A 14995-nucleotide genomic window follows, 5' to 3' on the forward strand; every position below is an offset into this window, starting at 1 on the left:
CAGGGGTCTTGGGGGGTGGGCAGCTGGCTCTGCGGGGACCAACCTCACGCTCCGCTGACCGCCAAGTGTGCTCCTTGCCGTCCAAACTCAGAAAGCAAAGAAGCAGGGCAGTTAGGCGTGAGCACCCACGGTAGAACAGTTGTAGGTGAGGGTGGCACCACATGCTTCTTCGCAACAGGGGTCAGGATGGGGCCTTGGGAGCCCGGGCATCAGCATCATCTGACCCCGCACTAACGCCCCCCAACTCCTGTGCCACCCTTAGCGAGGGCCTTCCCGATTGAGCCATGTGCGTGTGAGGCCCTCTGGGGAGGGTGGGCACCCCACCATAGACATCAGCGGTGCCTGACACTGTCCAGCGCAGGGGACCCATGGCTTTTACAGGAGTGGGCTTTGGGTCTCTCTGAGACAGCCAGTCTGGGTCAGCGTGGGGAGGGGCCTGTGGGCTTCCGGTCCTCTGACACGGCCTCTGGCGTGGCCCCGCCCAGCCTGCCCACCTCCCCAGGCCTCATGACCCCTCCCTCCTGGTTCACCGTGGCGGCTCTGGCACCTCCAGCTCATTTAACCGGAAGCTTCCAAGAGCCATGCAGGAACACGGGAGTCAGGTCTGGCCAGGGGGGTGAATCCGAGGTCGTGGGAGCCCCCTCATCCGGTTCACACCTGCCTCTCCATTTCCCCGGCCCTGCAGCTGCCTGGCCGGACTACGGCTCCTGGTGTGTCGTCATTCCCACCCCCAGCAGGGCCCGCACGCCCAGGCTGGCTCCTCTGAGCCATGACCGGCCAGGGGACTGGCAGGCAGATCCGAGGAGTGGCCCTCGGTGCCTCTGAGTAACCTGCTGGCAGGGGCAGGCCTGGGGCCCGGTTTCCCCAATGCAGGGCGGCTCGGAAACCCCCATGGCAGGACCGCCCCCCCAACCCCGTCATGTCCCCCGGGACGTGGGACCCGCGGCCTGAGAATTTGGTTGTCAGCGTTCCTCTGCCTCCTACTAAGCCTCCACACTCGCTCTGCCCCCGACCACAGGAAATGAGTTTCTCTTTGAGTGCTTCCAAGGAGGCTTCTGACCCTCACTACTTGCCTGAAATTGGTGATTAACAGACCCCAGCCTGTCATTTTCTCTCTTCCAGCGGCTCTTAGCAACAGCCTAGTCCTCGGAGCTGTGAGTCCGCCTGGCTCCCTGGCCAGGGGCTCGCCCGCTCCCGCCCCCTCCCGCCCCCTCCCGCTCCCTCCCGCAGCCACAGCCCGCAAGCCATCCACACACCTCCCCCCACCCCCCCACCCCCCCACCCGCCACCGCAGAGGCCCCCCACCCCTGCACTGCCCCCAGGAGGCCGTGCTGTCACTCGGGGAACCCCCCTCCCTCCCAGCCACTTCCTCAGCCTCTTCTGGTCCATTCCCTGGCGTGGGATTCCCCACAGGAGAGCTGCTCAGAGGAGGGGCTGGGGGTAGGGCAAGAGAAAGCGCCTTGAGCCTTGAGCCCTCGGAGCTGGGATGCCTGTGGCTCCCGTGTTGGTCCCTCTTGGCCAGGAGGCCGGCCTTCTGTGCGCCTGCCCACCTGTTGGCTGGGAGAAGCGATGGGGACAGTCTCCATGCCAAGGAAGCCTGGCCTCCCAGAGGAGGGGGGGACCCGGTCGGGGGAGAGGAGGGCCGCCTGTGGGCAGCAGGGCTCTCCACCACATGGGGGCTTTGTGAGGGGGGTGTGGAGGCACGAGAGAAGTCTATCACTGCAGCCCTGGAGGGATCCTTCCCCAAAGCCCCCAGGGAGCCGAGACGGAGCCCAAGACCCCCCAAAAAAGGGTTCTGGGGCCACTGACATAAAGTTCCTGCAGACCCCTCAGGACACAGAGCCTGTAGACCCCCTAGACTGGCCAGGAGGCTGCCTCAGCAGATGGAAGGAAGGGGGGCCCTTCCCATCTGCAGAGGGGGGTACCATTCCCCTGGGGATGGGAAGCGAGACACCTGCTGAACCTGGAAGCCAGACCCAGCCTTCCCAAGCCCCCAGGGAAGCTCCTGCCAGGGGTCTGCACCCTCCTCACCTCGGCTCCCTGGACCAGCCCGCCCTGCACCCCAGATTCCACCAGTGTCCTGACACCTCTGTGAGAGCCAAGGCGGGCAAGTCGCCCAGCCCTCCCTCACCTGGTCAGGAAAATGACCTGAAGTTTTTAATCCCTTCTGAGTGGGAGGAGCCTTCAAGGCCGGAGCCCAAAGGGCAGGGTGGTGATGCTGGGAGGTGGCAGAGGAGGGAGCATGGGGCCCATGTACCACGTCAGGGTGCAGATACTCACTCCTGCCACCAGAGAGGCTTCATCTGCCCCCACTGGGTGGAACAGTGGCAGGACCACCAGCTGCCCCAGGAGCCGTCCTGAGGTGGAGTGAAGCCCGAGGGGGTCGAGCGATGGGGATGCTCAGTCTGGCCCCTCGTCATTTCTTTCCTCCCCCTGAGGCCCAGCCTCTACATGGGACCCACAGAGTCCGTGACTCACAGACAACAGTACGGGATATGTGCCTGGATCATAGAATAAAGTAATGGGATCACAGGAACCAAAACGGAGCCCTAGACACCCAGAATAGAATCCCTGCACGCTCAGGTCTAACCACGGAGCTGAGTCATACAACTGCGGAAGAGGCCCAGAGGAGGAGCCACTCCCGGGGAGCCCCATCCGAACCCCTCCATTTGCAGTGGGGAGATGTCGAGGGAGCCACAGGGCTGGGGTTTGGGGGTCTCAGAGAAACGGCTGGCCTGCAATGGGCTGCCTGCAGTTCCATCCAACAAGTGACTTCTGAGCACCCCAAGGGCTCACCCCCGGGCCCCAAGCAGGAAAGCGGGAAGGAGGGGCAGACTGTGTTCTGGGACAGCCTGGGGTCCAGCCAGGGCCGCCTCTCAGCAGCACAAACACTTGGCAAGGCAGCTGGGGGCCCAGTCACCCCAGGAGGTGGCACATCCCAGGGTCTTCATAAACTCACTCTCTGGCCACCTTCGGTTTCGCTTGTTCTGTTGTGTGATTCTCTTTTTTATTTTTTATTTCTTCCTTGCAAGATGAGATCAAGGAAAGGTCTTTGAAACAAAATGCAACATTTTTCTTCCCTGACAGATCCTGTATTGATGGGCTCAGCAATGAACCCCACTCTGGGACATCCCTGTAATTAGTGCTACCCTGAGTGGCGACAGACAGGCAGGCATGCTCCCTCCCTGGTCCCAGGGGGCAGCCAGGCCCCCCACCCCTCTCCCTGCTTTCTCCTGTCCCCACCCCCTGAGCCCCAAGTCCTGCCCCTCTGGGCCCAGAGTTCCTGACTGCTTGAATCACGGCCGGTACCCCTAGAGTGGACCCACGTCTGAAGGTGAGTCCCAGGCACCAGGACTGCACCTGGGGATTCAGGTCCAGGGTGGAGCCTGGGACACGAGACCCGTATCTCACACCCACCCAAGTGGGAGACGGTGGGATTAACTAAACACTAGGCTGGACATCGCTGAGTCCAACCGCCCGATTACAGAGGTGGACCAGGGAGGGGGAGGAGTTCTCCCATAGCTCCCAGAGCTGGGAAAGGGGCCAGGATCCTATGCCAGCCATGTGCCCCTCAGCCCCCACCACACCAGCTCATAGAGAGGGGGACTGGCTGCAGAGTAGGGCTGGAGGCCTCTCCTCCTGGGGCTGCAGGACTGGAGATGGATGGGGTGAGGCTGCAGCTCTGAGGTTCGAGGCAGGCTGGTGGAAGCAAGGTGGCACTGTCCAAGGGACTGACAGAGTTCGTTTGGCTCTCCCTCCCTCAGTGGTGCTAGTGGTAAAGAACCCGCCTGCCGATGCAGGAGACACAAGAGATGCGGGCTCAATCCCTGGGTTGACAAGAGTCCCTAGAGAAGGGCATGGCAACCCACTTCAGTATCCTTGCCTGGAGAATCCCATGGACAGAGGAGCCTGGTGGGCTACAGTCCATGGGGTCACAAAGAGTCACACAAAGGACAGGACTGAAGCAACTTCACACTTGCACTCACACTTCCTCCCTCAGCCTGACATCTGGGGACCAGAAACCCCTGTCTGTACAACCTCCATATTCACAAATGCTTCTCATCACCAAGCTGGCTGTTCTTTGTGACTGTCAAGGCCCAGCTTCAACATCACTGATCCTCCTCATCCAGGAAACCTTCATGGATTGTCCTGAGTGGATGGCTTCCCAGACTTGCTGAGCACAGATTAACCGAGTCTTATGTTATAATTAGCTATGTCTGGAATGTCCACCTCATCCCTGGAGCCAGACTGTGATCTCTTCAGTAGGGGTGGAGGTGGGGAGAAGGGGGCCTGAGACTGGGGGCAGCACTCAGCATGGAGCTGAGATGGGAGCTCAGAGTGTGACCAGGTTCAGGAGTTAGTGACCTCAGCACCTCCTATAGGGGAAACTTCCACAAAACTGGGAGAAACTTTGGTACAGGCCCTCCCAACAGCCCCCCTCCCCATTTGCTCTGTGTCCACTTGAAGGGCCCTTCCTGCATGCCCTCCGCTTTCAGCCCCTAGTCCCTCCTAGCCCCCCAGCTGGAGCAGCCTTCTCGGGGGCCCACGAGAGGAGGAGACAGGAGCTGTCCGCCCCCTCGATACCCTGCCCCTGCCATGCCCCGCTGCGAGCTCTGACTCCTTTTTTCTCCGTCCTGGGGCTTGAATTCAAATAGCCAGTTCGTCAGGATTCTCACAGCACCCTGAGCTGTCTCCGGAGTCACTTGACCAAAGGGAAGAACCCAGCGCCTTGCTCATGGCGGCAGCTGAGGCCCAGGCACTGGGGTCCAGGCCAGACCGCCACCCCGAGACCACAGTCTTTGGTTTGCCCATCATCAGAACAGGGCTGACCCAGGTATCCTGAGGAGGCCGAAGGCGTGCCTCCCCTTCTTAGGGAGTGACCAGTCCATCCCTGGGGCTCTCACCTCCAGCCTGGCCCACCCCACCAGCTTCCAGACCCAGACAGCCCCACACCTAGGGATCTCACGAGCCCCTCAGACTCAGCCTGTCCACCCCTACAGCTCTTCTGATCCCCCTTGGGGCGACTTTAATAAGAACTGCTTTAGGGGATGCGGGAGCATTCAAGATAACAGTGACAAGTGTCCAGGGAGATGCTGGACACACACCAGGCTCTTGAGACGTGGTCACAGCCTGGCACCCACTAACTCACTGGAGAGAAGGGGTTCCTGTGGAACTACAAGTCAAGGTGATGGGATCTGTGGAGGACAGATCCCAGAACGTGCCCCCGAGAAGTCAGGCCCTGTCTGAGAGGAGACGTGGGGCCCCAGTGGGATGTGTCACCGGGCCTAAGACTGGGAGCTGCCCCAGCAGCTGTGCCAACGTGGACAGACTCCTGGCTGTGTCCACCTGTCCCTCCAGGGCCAGCCCTCCCTGCACTCACCCCCTTGCCCCCTCCTTGGGGCTTAGGGCTAGCACCCTCCTTGTCCCCTCTGCAGCACACTCTCTTGGCAGGGCCCTCTGCTTGGGGCCCCTTCTGTTTGGAGCTCTCTGCCCCCATCAGAGGGGATCATGCTTGCACTTTATCAGGGTCTCTGCTCAAAGGCTCCCTCCCTTGAGGGCCACTGCAGCGGCCCGCCAGGCCAGCAGAGCTGCATAGCCCCTCTGCCCCTGTGTCTTAGAGCTTTCTGGATTCTGGGGGCCATCTTCCTGTTTGCTTTATGCCTACATCCCATGGGGTTTGGGAGCAGGGGCATCCGAACCAGCCTGCCTAGTCAGCTGCCAGTCAGCCAGCTCCCTGACTTCCCAGCTTCTTTACCCGTGAAGTGGAGACTGCATTCTTGTCTTGAGAGCTGTCACCGGAACTGATTGCCTATTTATTCTCAAAGCACTTGTTTCCCTGGTGGCTCAGGTGGTAAAAAATCCACCAGCAATGCGGGAGACCTGGGTTCGATCCCTGGGTTGGGAAGATCCCCAAGAGGAGGGCATGGCAACCCACTCCAGTATTCTCGCCAGGAGAGTCTGCAAGGACAGAGGAGCCTATTGGGCTGCAGTCTGTGGTGTCTCCAAGAGAACTCAGCACAGCACACTCCAGGCTGGGCACAGGGGAAGGCCCGTGCGAAATGGAAAGGACAGTCCTCTCTCTGCAGCAGTGACGGCTGTCAGGGCAGAACAGTGTCTGGCTCCCAGAGTCCCCAGGAACCGTTCTCAAATGAGTAGACAAACCTGGATTCTCAGAATCATGAGACCATAAGCTCCAGCTCACGAGGAAAAGCTCCAGCTAGCCACGGGGCAGGAGCCACAGGGCCCCTGGGCCAACTTCGCCCCTGGCAGACACGCCCCAGGGTGTTGCCCTGCCTGGGGGTCCCCAGCTGTCAAAGCAGGTGGGTCAGTGAAAGGGGGACCTTCTGGGCTACACCCCCAGCAGTGATGGCAACCAGACCCCGCCGGGGGGCCAGCAGCTGAAACTCCCCCTCAATACCATCCTAGCAGCCTCAGGAGACACTGCAACAGGCCTGGCATCCCAGAGCTGTCCGTGGACCCTAGAGAGACCACTTCTGCCCAACACGCTGCCTGATACACCTTCCTAATGGGGCCTCAAGCTGTTTAATGTGATGTCTACTAAAAAGTGATCGGGCCCTAATTTATTCAACTTGTCAGCTTCCATCTGCCACCCACGACTCCAGGCAAATGTGCCAGGATTTTTGGAAGCGAGAGCAGAGCCTTCTCCCCGCCCCAGGGCAGGTTCCTGGAGGGAGTCTGGCATGCCTGTTCTCCTCCGGGGGACGCAGGGGCCCAGGCAGGAGGCCAGCCTGGGTTCTGGAGGCAGAGGGACACCACCAGCTGCGCGGGGACCAGGCTCTGGCTGAGTGGCACAGGCAGGGCCTGCCCAGGGTGTGAGGGCAGATAGGCCCTGGCAAGGGGCCCAGAGAACAACCAGGTCACTCCCTTCCCCTTGACAGGTGGGGAAACCAAGGCCCAGGACAAGAGGTCATAATGCATGACCCACTCCACCCAGGAGCCTGGAAGCAACATGGCCTCTGGCCCCAGAGAACCGGATTCAGGTCCTGACACTCCTGCACAGTGTGACTGGCACCGCAGCTGGTCACTCAATCTCGTCCAGCCTCCTCTTCATCTTAGGTCACCAGTTATCGAGGATCAGAGAGAGTGGGGACAGCAGAGCCCCCAGGCTCAGGGCCCAGTGCATGCCCTGGAGACACATAGCTTCATTGGTTTCAATTGTTTTTCAATAAGATATCTGTGGACAGAGCCAGCTGTGGTCGCTGGGCCATGTACCCCTCTAAGGGACGATGGCTTCCCATGGTCTGTCCATAGGCCTGGACCCCCACAGGCTGAGCCGCAGGGTGTTAGCACCCCAGCCTGGGAGGAAAACCCCTCTGTTTTCTGGACAGGATGTGCATAATTCCAGGAGATCTCAGCTGCCTCTGATGTAGTCCCACCAGGGTGGGTTTAGGCTGTGTTGCAAAGACAAAGGAGGTGAGATGCTATGGTGATCCTGTGGGAAGACAAACCTGGCAGGGAAGGGATCTGGGGAAAGGCCATGCAGTCCCTCAGCTGGAAGATCCACCAATAACACTCCCAACCCTTCTGTGCCTTGAATCAGAGTTGCCTCCCCCAGGAAGCCTTCTCAGATACACACCCTCTTCCCAGATACACACCTCTCATCCCCCTCTGGACTCCCTCAGTGCACTTGCCCCTCTATCAGTTCCTCCTTGAGGTTATCTGGAGCTCCACATAGCTGGATGGTGCCTCTGACACTGCACAGGCATGTCAGTATGCACTGAAGGCCCCTCCTTATCCCTTCCTGTCAAACTCCTACTCATCCCTCAACACCCATTTCCAGAGTCCTCTCTGGGTTCCCATGAGCCCCAGGGCTTCCCCCATCATAGGAAATCCCCCTCTGGGCCGGAGCTGTCCACTGTGGCTCCTCTCTCCCTCCAGGACAGACACGTCCCCTACTTATTGCCTCCTGTCACTGCGTCTATCACACAGGCAGTGACTAATGAAAGCTCACTACATGAAGGAAAGAATGAGGGGGCCCATGGGGCACCTTGGAACTGCCTCCATGAGCCTGATCCGTGCCCAGTTTGGAAACTGTCCCCTTCACTCCCCCCAGAGGTTGGATGAGGGCCCGTCCCCTCCTCGGGAAACGGCGTTGGCCCAGGCCAAGTGGGTTGAGCCAGGCCCACTCCAGGCTCTGTGAACTAGCAGGTCAAGGTCATCAGAAACAGAGCTGGGAGGCTGCTATGGGGAGACAGATAGACACCACCAGGGTCTGGAAGGAGCAGGTGACCCCAGGGCCCCATAGCCACCCCTCCCCTATTTATGAATCACCCCTGTCAGGAGCTGTGGGTTCACTCCAGGAGTCTCCTGGCTCAGAGGGGCCCCATGTCCATGGGGAGGAACAGAACTTGCAAGCAGCTTTGCCGCTTCCTGTCGTCATGAAAGGAGTGCTTACTTCTGCCCAGACTCGGGGCTGCCTCGCTCCGCAGGGCAGGGGTGGGGAGAGGACCCCATGTGATTGACCCTCTGTGTGTCTGATATGCGGGCCCACTGGGCACCGAAGTCTGCTATCATAGCAATGTGACCTGCACCCGTTCGCGGTCCCTCAGAGCCTGCGCTTCCCACACACAGATGGGAGGCAGCCCCTCCCTGGCCCCTGCAGAGGCTAGGAGGAGCTGCTGGGTGCAGCGAGCCTGGGTAGGGGCTGCTTCCCCACGGGGGGGCCACTGGCTCTGTCCACCTTCCTCCCGACAGACTTCTCCAGGCACTGAGGACTGGACCACCTGCCCAGCCCTGCTCAAAGCAACACTGGCCGGCAAGGAGGCCCAGAACTAGCTTCCCCATCTGTGGTTTGGGGCCAAGTTCAGCATCTTTGTGGGAGACCCTGGCACCTTCAGACCCCCTGCTGGCCTCAGGCCAGACACCTCTGGGAGGTGGCTCAGGCTCAGACACCTGCTCCCATGCTCACGACCAGGCTATGAAGCAGGCAGTGAAGTTTAATACCCAGAAAACGGCTTTAAATTGGTTGAACTTTATGAGCAATGCCAGCTCCATAATAATCAGGCCACTGCCTCCCTCTTGCCCTCCCTGCCCTGCCCCCACCCTGCACACGCCTGCATTGTTCTCAGACCTCAGCACATCACCCGTCCCCAGTGAGGGGCCTGGAGGCCATGAAAAGGCCAAGAGGCAGCACACTGGCAGACAGAGCAGGGCAGTGCCTCCCGGAGGGGGTCGATGCATTTCACTGACCCGTGCCCTGGAAAAGGCAGGAAGGCCTGTCTGTAGTATGTTTCAGGACAGACTGGACATTACCCACTGGGGAGGGACCCAGAAATCCTGGAGCCCTCCTCCGACACATTTCTGGCAAATAGCCCCAGCCATGAACTCAGGCCTGACTCCAGTCTCGAGACCGTACCTGTCTGCCTGAAAGGCTGTGGGGACCCCCCAGTCAGGTCCCCGGAGGTTTCCACAAGCTGTCTGGAGCTCTAGCACTCAGGCTGGGCAGTGGGCTGGGGGTCTGCCCTGGCATCAGGGGCTTGGGCAGGACAGTGGCCACTGAAGACACAGCTGTGGATGCGCCCACCTGGGCCAGCGGACGGAACAAGGATGCTTGGTCCTCTCTTGGCGTGGGCCCCTCTGAGCTCCTGCTGAGATCTGGGAACCTCCCCTGGAGAGAGTACACACAGGAAATCGGCGGAAAATTTCAGGTGGTCCTGGACACTCTGAACCATCTGTGAGCCACTCAGATGAGAGCCCTGGAAGGCTGATAGCCCAAGAATTCAGGTTGAGGGTCCCTGGGCACTCACTCTGGGCCTTGCAGCCAAGAAGGGGGTTCTTAGGGGCTCAAGAGAACACGTCCCAGTTGCTGTGGAGCCTACACTCTGGCCCCAGCATGTGCCTGACACATAGTAGGTCTGCAGTCTGAGGCTGTTGATGCTGCTGTGGTTGAACTGTCTTAGGAGAGGAGAACTGTCTTAGGAGATGGAAGGCAAAGTCCTGGGAAGAGCAGCAGTTGGGCCAACAGCGGAAAGGGCAAGCAAAACAAGACAGGCCGGAGCAGTCACGGAGGTGCTGCTGCTGCTGCTAAGTCGCTCCAGTCGTGTCCAACTCTGTGCCACCCCAGAGACCACAGCCCACCAGGCTCCCCCATCCCTGGGATTCTCCAGGCAAGAACACTGGAGTGGGTTGCCATCTCCTTCTCCAATGCATGAAAGTGAAAAGTGAAAGTGAAGTCGTTCAGTCGTGAAGAAGTGCCAAAGGAGAGTAGATGCTGGGTCCCCTGCCCTCAAGGCACCTGCGAGACCCCCGCCTCCCCACCGCAGGGGCTCGAGGAGAACGCGTCCACTGGGGACTTAAGCCCAACACATCCAGCAGCTGCTCGGTCAGGAAGTCAGACCCGGGTGCCGGCCTGCTCGGCCAGGGCCTCAGTGCAGGCAGGTCTGCGTCAAGAGTGTGGTCTCGGGACTTCCCTGGTGGTCAAGACTTCGCCTTTCAATGCACACAGTGAGTGTTCAACTCCTGGTGGGGGTAGCTAAGATCCCACATGCCTTGGGGCCAAAACACCAAAACATAAAACAGAAGCAATGTTGTAGCAAATTCAATAAAGACCTTTAAAATGGTCCACATCAAATAATTTTTTTAAAAAAAAGTGTGTGGTCTTTATAACCAGGACAGAGCCAAGCTTCCAACTTAGACCTGACATATTGCAGCCCTGCTGAAGCCACCACCCTTGGCTGCCCCACCTCACCACCACCACTTACCCCCTGGCCAAACCCATTCCATGGTGTGAGTAACCCTTCTCTTCCATAAAAACAGGCTGAGAGGGGCCCTTTGGAGGTATTGGGTAAACTGGTGGGGCCTCCCTGCTTCCACAGGCAAATCTCACCCCTTCCAGAGCCCCTGACTCAGTGGCCACACCCATGTCAGCACTTGGTCCTGGCAGGGGCTTCTGCCCTGGACCCCTGGCCACCTCTCCTGGCTCTGCTTGGACAGTGGGCTCCAGGCTTCCCATCCCGGCTGGGCCCCTCTGCACTCCTAGGGGATGCTGGCCCCTTCCCTTGCCTTGGTTCTGCCTCGCACGTCTGGGGCCTCTGCCCAGGGTCGAGGCTCGCTGCCCCCGGCCCACGGCCCCCCTGGCCCCCAGGTGGTGGCGATGGGGCAAGGAAGAGTGCGTGACTTTGCACAGATTCAGCCACCCCTCTGAGTAACCACGTCATCAAACGGTGCACGAAGAGCAGTGTCTCCCAAGCACAGACTCCCAGGGCACTCCAGGTCGAAATGATCTCAGACAACGCTGCCTCCTATCTCCTTTTCCTGGACAGACACATGGACATAAACCATCTGCTCAAACATGTCTGACCCAGGGGATGTCCACACACACACACCCCACTGTGAGACCACATGGCACTCGGACTCCTCCTGGGTTAGGGCAGGATCCCCCCATCCTGGCACTGAAGGTGTGCCCCAGAACCCCGGCTCAGGCACCGAGCTGCACTGTCAGACCCCAGACACACCTGAGCGCTGCAGGGAAGGGCCGGGCCCCAGGCCACACAGCAGGAGCGGGTTTGCTGTCCCCTCTGTGGTTTTTCCCAGCCCAGCTGGCTAAGCTGGCCACACACCCCTTGGGTCCTCAGCACACCCCTCGCCCATCCCCACTGGACAACCCCCTTGGCCTCAGCAGACCCTCCCCCTCACTGACACTGCCACCCCTTGGGAGGACATTACTCTCCAGGCCACTGGCTCCAAGGAGGAATCATGCCCCCCAGAAGTGACCAAGAGCACGCGCGGTCCCCGAGGCTGCACCAGTCAGTGACAGGAGAGAATTACAACCCCGGTTTTATGAGGGCACATAAAGAGCCTGCGTGGTCGGCGTGCCCTGCTACAGCCACGCGGTCGTTAAGAGGGGAGGCCGTATTTCTCTCTGTCTCCCCACAGTCCCCACTCCATACGCAGCACGGTCGAGTCATCCATCCAAGCCAGCCCGCCCTCCCAGATGGAGCCTGCAAGCAGCTCTGCCTGGAGCAGGGCCCACCTCCCAGACTGACCAGGCAGTATGGGCAGTGGGCAGCGGCAAAGAAGAGGAGGAAACGGCGGGGCAGAGGCTGTTACCTCCATGGTACAGTTGCTGGGAGACTTTGAGGGGAGCCTGAGAATAAGGGCCCCCTAGCAAAACGGACGCTGGGGCTGAATAAGCACTGTGGTCAGCCCTCACCTGCCCTGTACACAGCTCTCAAACTGCAGAGTCTCTTGTTCATCCAGTCTTATCTTGTTCTTTGCCAACTGAGCTATCAGCAAAGCCCCTTACCTTGTTCACACTTCAGCAAAGCCCAGGGTGTGGGGTGTCACTGCCCCAATTCACAGATGTGGCAAGCGAGGCTCAGACAGGCCAAGAGCAGGCTCAGGTCACCCAGCTGGCGCATTCACACTTGGACCATCTACAGTCTGACTCTCATCCACACCATGAGTAAGGGGCTGGCCAAGTTCAGCAGAGATGTCACCTTGGATGCACAAGGTCTCAGAGGTTACAACTCAGGAGTTGAGCAACCCTCAGAAGTACCCCCTGGAGACAGGAGGCTGGACACTTGTCTGCCCACTCCTGGCCCACAGATGGAGCCCCACTTAGGGGCAATGACCCCTCCATCCTCCAGGTTGCCCGTGTGCAAGCTGGGTGTCCCAGGGGCTTCCAGGGACAAGCATGACCAAGCTGGTACAGTGCAGCAAAAGTCCCCTCCAAGGGGTCCCGTGGAGCCTTCCCCCTGACCGACAGCACATGTTCCAGCCGAGGGGGTCCCTCTCTCTGCTTCTCTGTGCACAGACACTGCCCTAGCAGGCCACTGAGCCAGGGCATCCACCCGCCTTCCCCCACTAGTCCTGCCCTGGGCCTCCAGCCTCAGAGTAACTGTGCTCACGGAATCCTAGGAGGGTGCAGGATACTCTGCCTGCCCCAGTGGTCATCTGACCGGAAGTTGGTCGCCCAGCATCTCTACACCTGCGACAGCCCCGCAAGTGGCCTGCACGCCCAGTCCCACCCTTTGCTGCCCCGGGGCATCCTGTCCCCCTCTGAGGCAGCCAGCTCACGGCCAGCAGCAAGTTCCAGATTCTGGTGGTGCTGTCCATGGTGCTGACTCGTCTAACCCTGCTTTCTTTCTGAGGCTATCCGGTGGCCGATGTCCACCCTGCCTGGACCCACCAGTGAGAGGTGGTGGCCTCCACAATTGCTCCCTGGTGTTCTGGAAGAGGGCTTGGCAGCAGCCGCCCTCAAAAGCACTGGAACCTGATCCTCTTTACAGGGTCAAAGAGATGACTCAGAACACAAGACAGGCGACCAGGTGGGGCTTTCATCTCCTTCCCCAGGGGCTCTCGCTGCAGAGAGCTGCCCGCTGCCAGCCTGCGTGTCTGACAGATCGATACCCTTTTGAGACTGTATCAGGGCCTCACGGTTTGATCTTAGAAAGCCTTGTTCTTCTACAAAAGGATAGCAAGGCCCCATTCCTTTTCAAAGCCCCAAAGGGAGGCTATGACCACAGCTCTTAGAAGGGGGCTTGCAAACACCAGGCCTGGCCCTGGTGGCTGGGACCACATCACACTTGGGATGGGACCCAGAAGCCCCACCAACAGAACTAGTTAAATCCAGGAGCCTTTTATATATTAAGCACCTTGAACCTGTTATAAAGTCACAACAAATGTAGAGATTCCCAGATCTGCAGATAGGGAAACAGGCTCAGAGAGGCTAAGTAACTGATGAAAAGCCACACTGTAGTGATTGGAGGATCCAGGACTTGAACCCAGGCAGCCAGATTCTTGGTCGGGGTTTCTGTCACACCAGTGATAGGTCACATCTGCTGGTCCCCCAGCAGCACCCTAGAACCCCTCTGACAAAGCCAGCACCAAAAGGACCTTTGTCTCCCTCAAAGACAGGCTTCCTAGCTCAGGCCTAGAGCATCTTTGAGTACAGTGGGAAAACTCCAAGCTAAGAGACACCCTCGCCCACTCTCAAGGGCCAGAGTATCAGCCCCTGTGGCCAGTGGGGACCCTCAGGTCTCCAGCAGGAATGTGCAGGACTCAATTCTTGAGATGATTCAGCTACAGACAAGGACTCTCTGGGGGCCTCCAGCAGATGACCCCAGGAGTCCCCTGGCAGCCATTTGGGGAGAGAAGGAAGCCCAGGAATATGGACACAGGAATGTGTGTAGGTCTGAGGGCCACAAGTCACCCACTATGCCAGGAGAGAACAGCCCTAAGCTCAGGATTTCGAAGTCTGGAAAGTACTGACTTCAGTGGGACTCCTACTGCAGGCCTGGCAGGGCTGCACCAGGCTGATAGCACTTGAATCCCCTGGAGGCAGTGATTCCCAGCTTACCTGCCCCTGCTTCCCTGCCTCCTTCCACCCAGAGCACAGTTTGAGGAACCTGCTGTGGTAGGTAGGGTCTGGGGGCAAGGGCAGCTGATGGAGGATGGGGCTGAAGCACTGGAGGCCTGTCACCCAAACCCCTCCAGTCCAGTCTGAGGACCAAGGCGCTAGGGAGCTATAGATGACTCAGGTCTGCTTTCCACAGGACAGAAAAAGGGGTTGCAGGGGTGCACGAGGGAGCTGGGGGCCCAGCATCAGGGCAGGGCACTGAGGAAGGCCAGGGGAGGAAGTAGCTGGATGAGGAGAGTGGCTCCAGAAACCCACACCTTCAGAGACCACCATGTTGGAAGTGAGCAGCCCCTGGTGGTTTCAGACCAGGGAGAGACGACAGCACAGTGGAGCTTTGAGATGGGAAAGCCGGTAAAGGTAAAGATGACTGTGGCTGCGGGTGGAGGGGGCAGATGAGGCTGCAGGTGGGGGACCACTGAGGAAGCCACAGTGGTTGTCCTCATAGAGGAAATGGAGGCAGAGCCCCAGAGGCGGAGGGGAGGGACTGCATGCATCAGACCACCCACAGGCCCCATGGAGCAAAGCTGTCCCAGAAGGCCTGCTCTGCGGAACCCAAGAAGCATTACCCAAGTGGGGGGTGCGTGAAGCAGGCTATTGGGAGAAGCCAGGGAGGCC

This window comes from Oryx dammah, unplaced genomic scaffold, assembly GCF_014754425.2.
Source record: "Oryx dammah isolate SB20612 unplaced genomic scaffold, SCBI_Odam_1.1 HiC_scaffold_19, whole genome shotgun sequence".
Classification (NCBI taxonomy): domain Eukaryota; kingdom Metazoa; phylum Chordata; class Mammalia; order Artiodactyla; family Bovidae; genus Oryx; species Oryx dammah.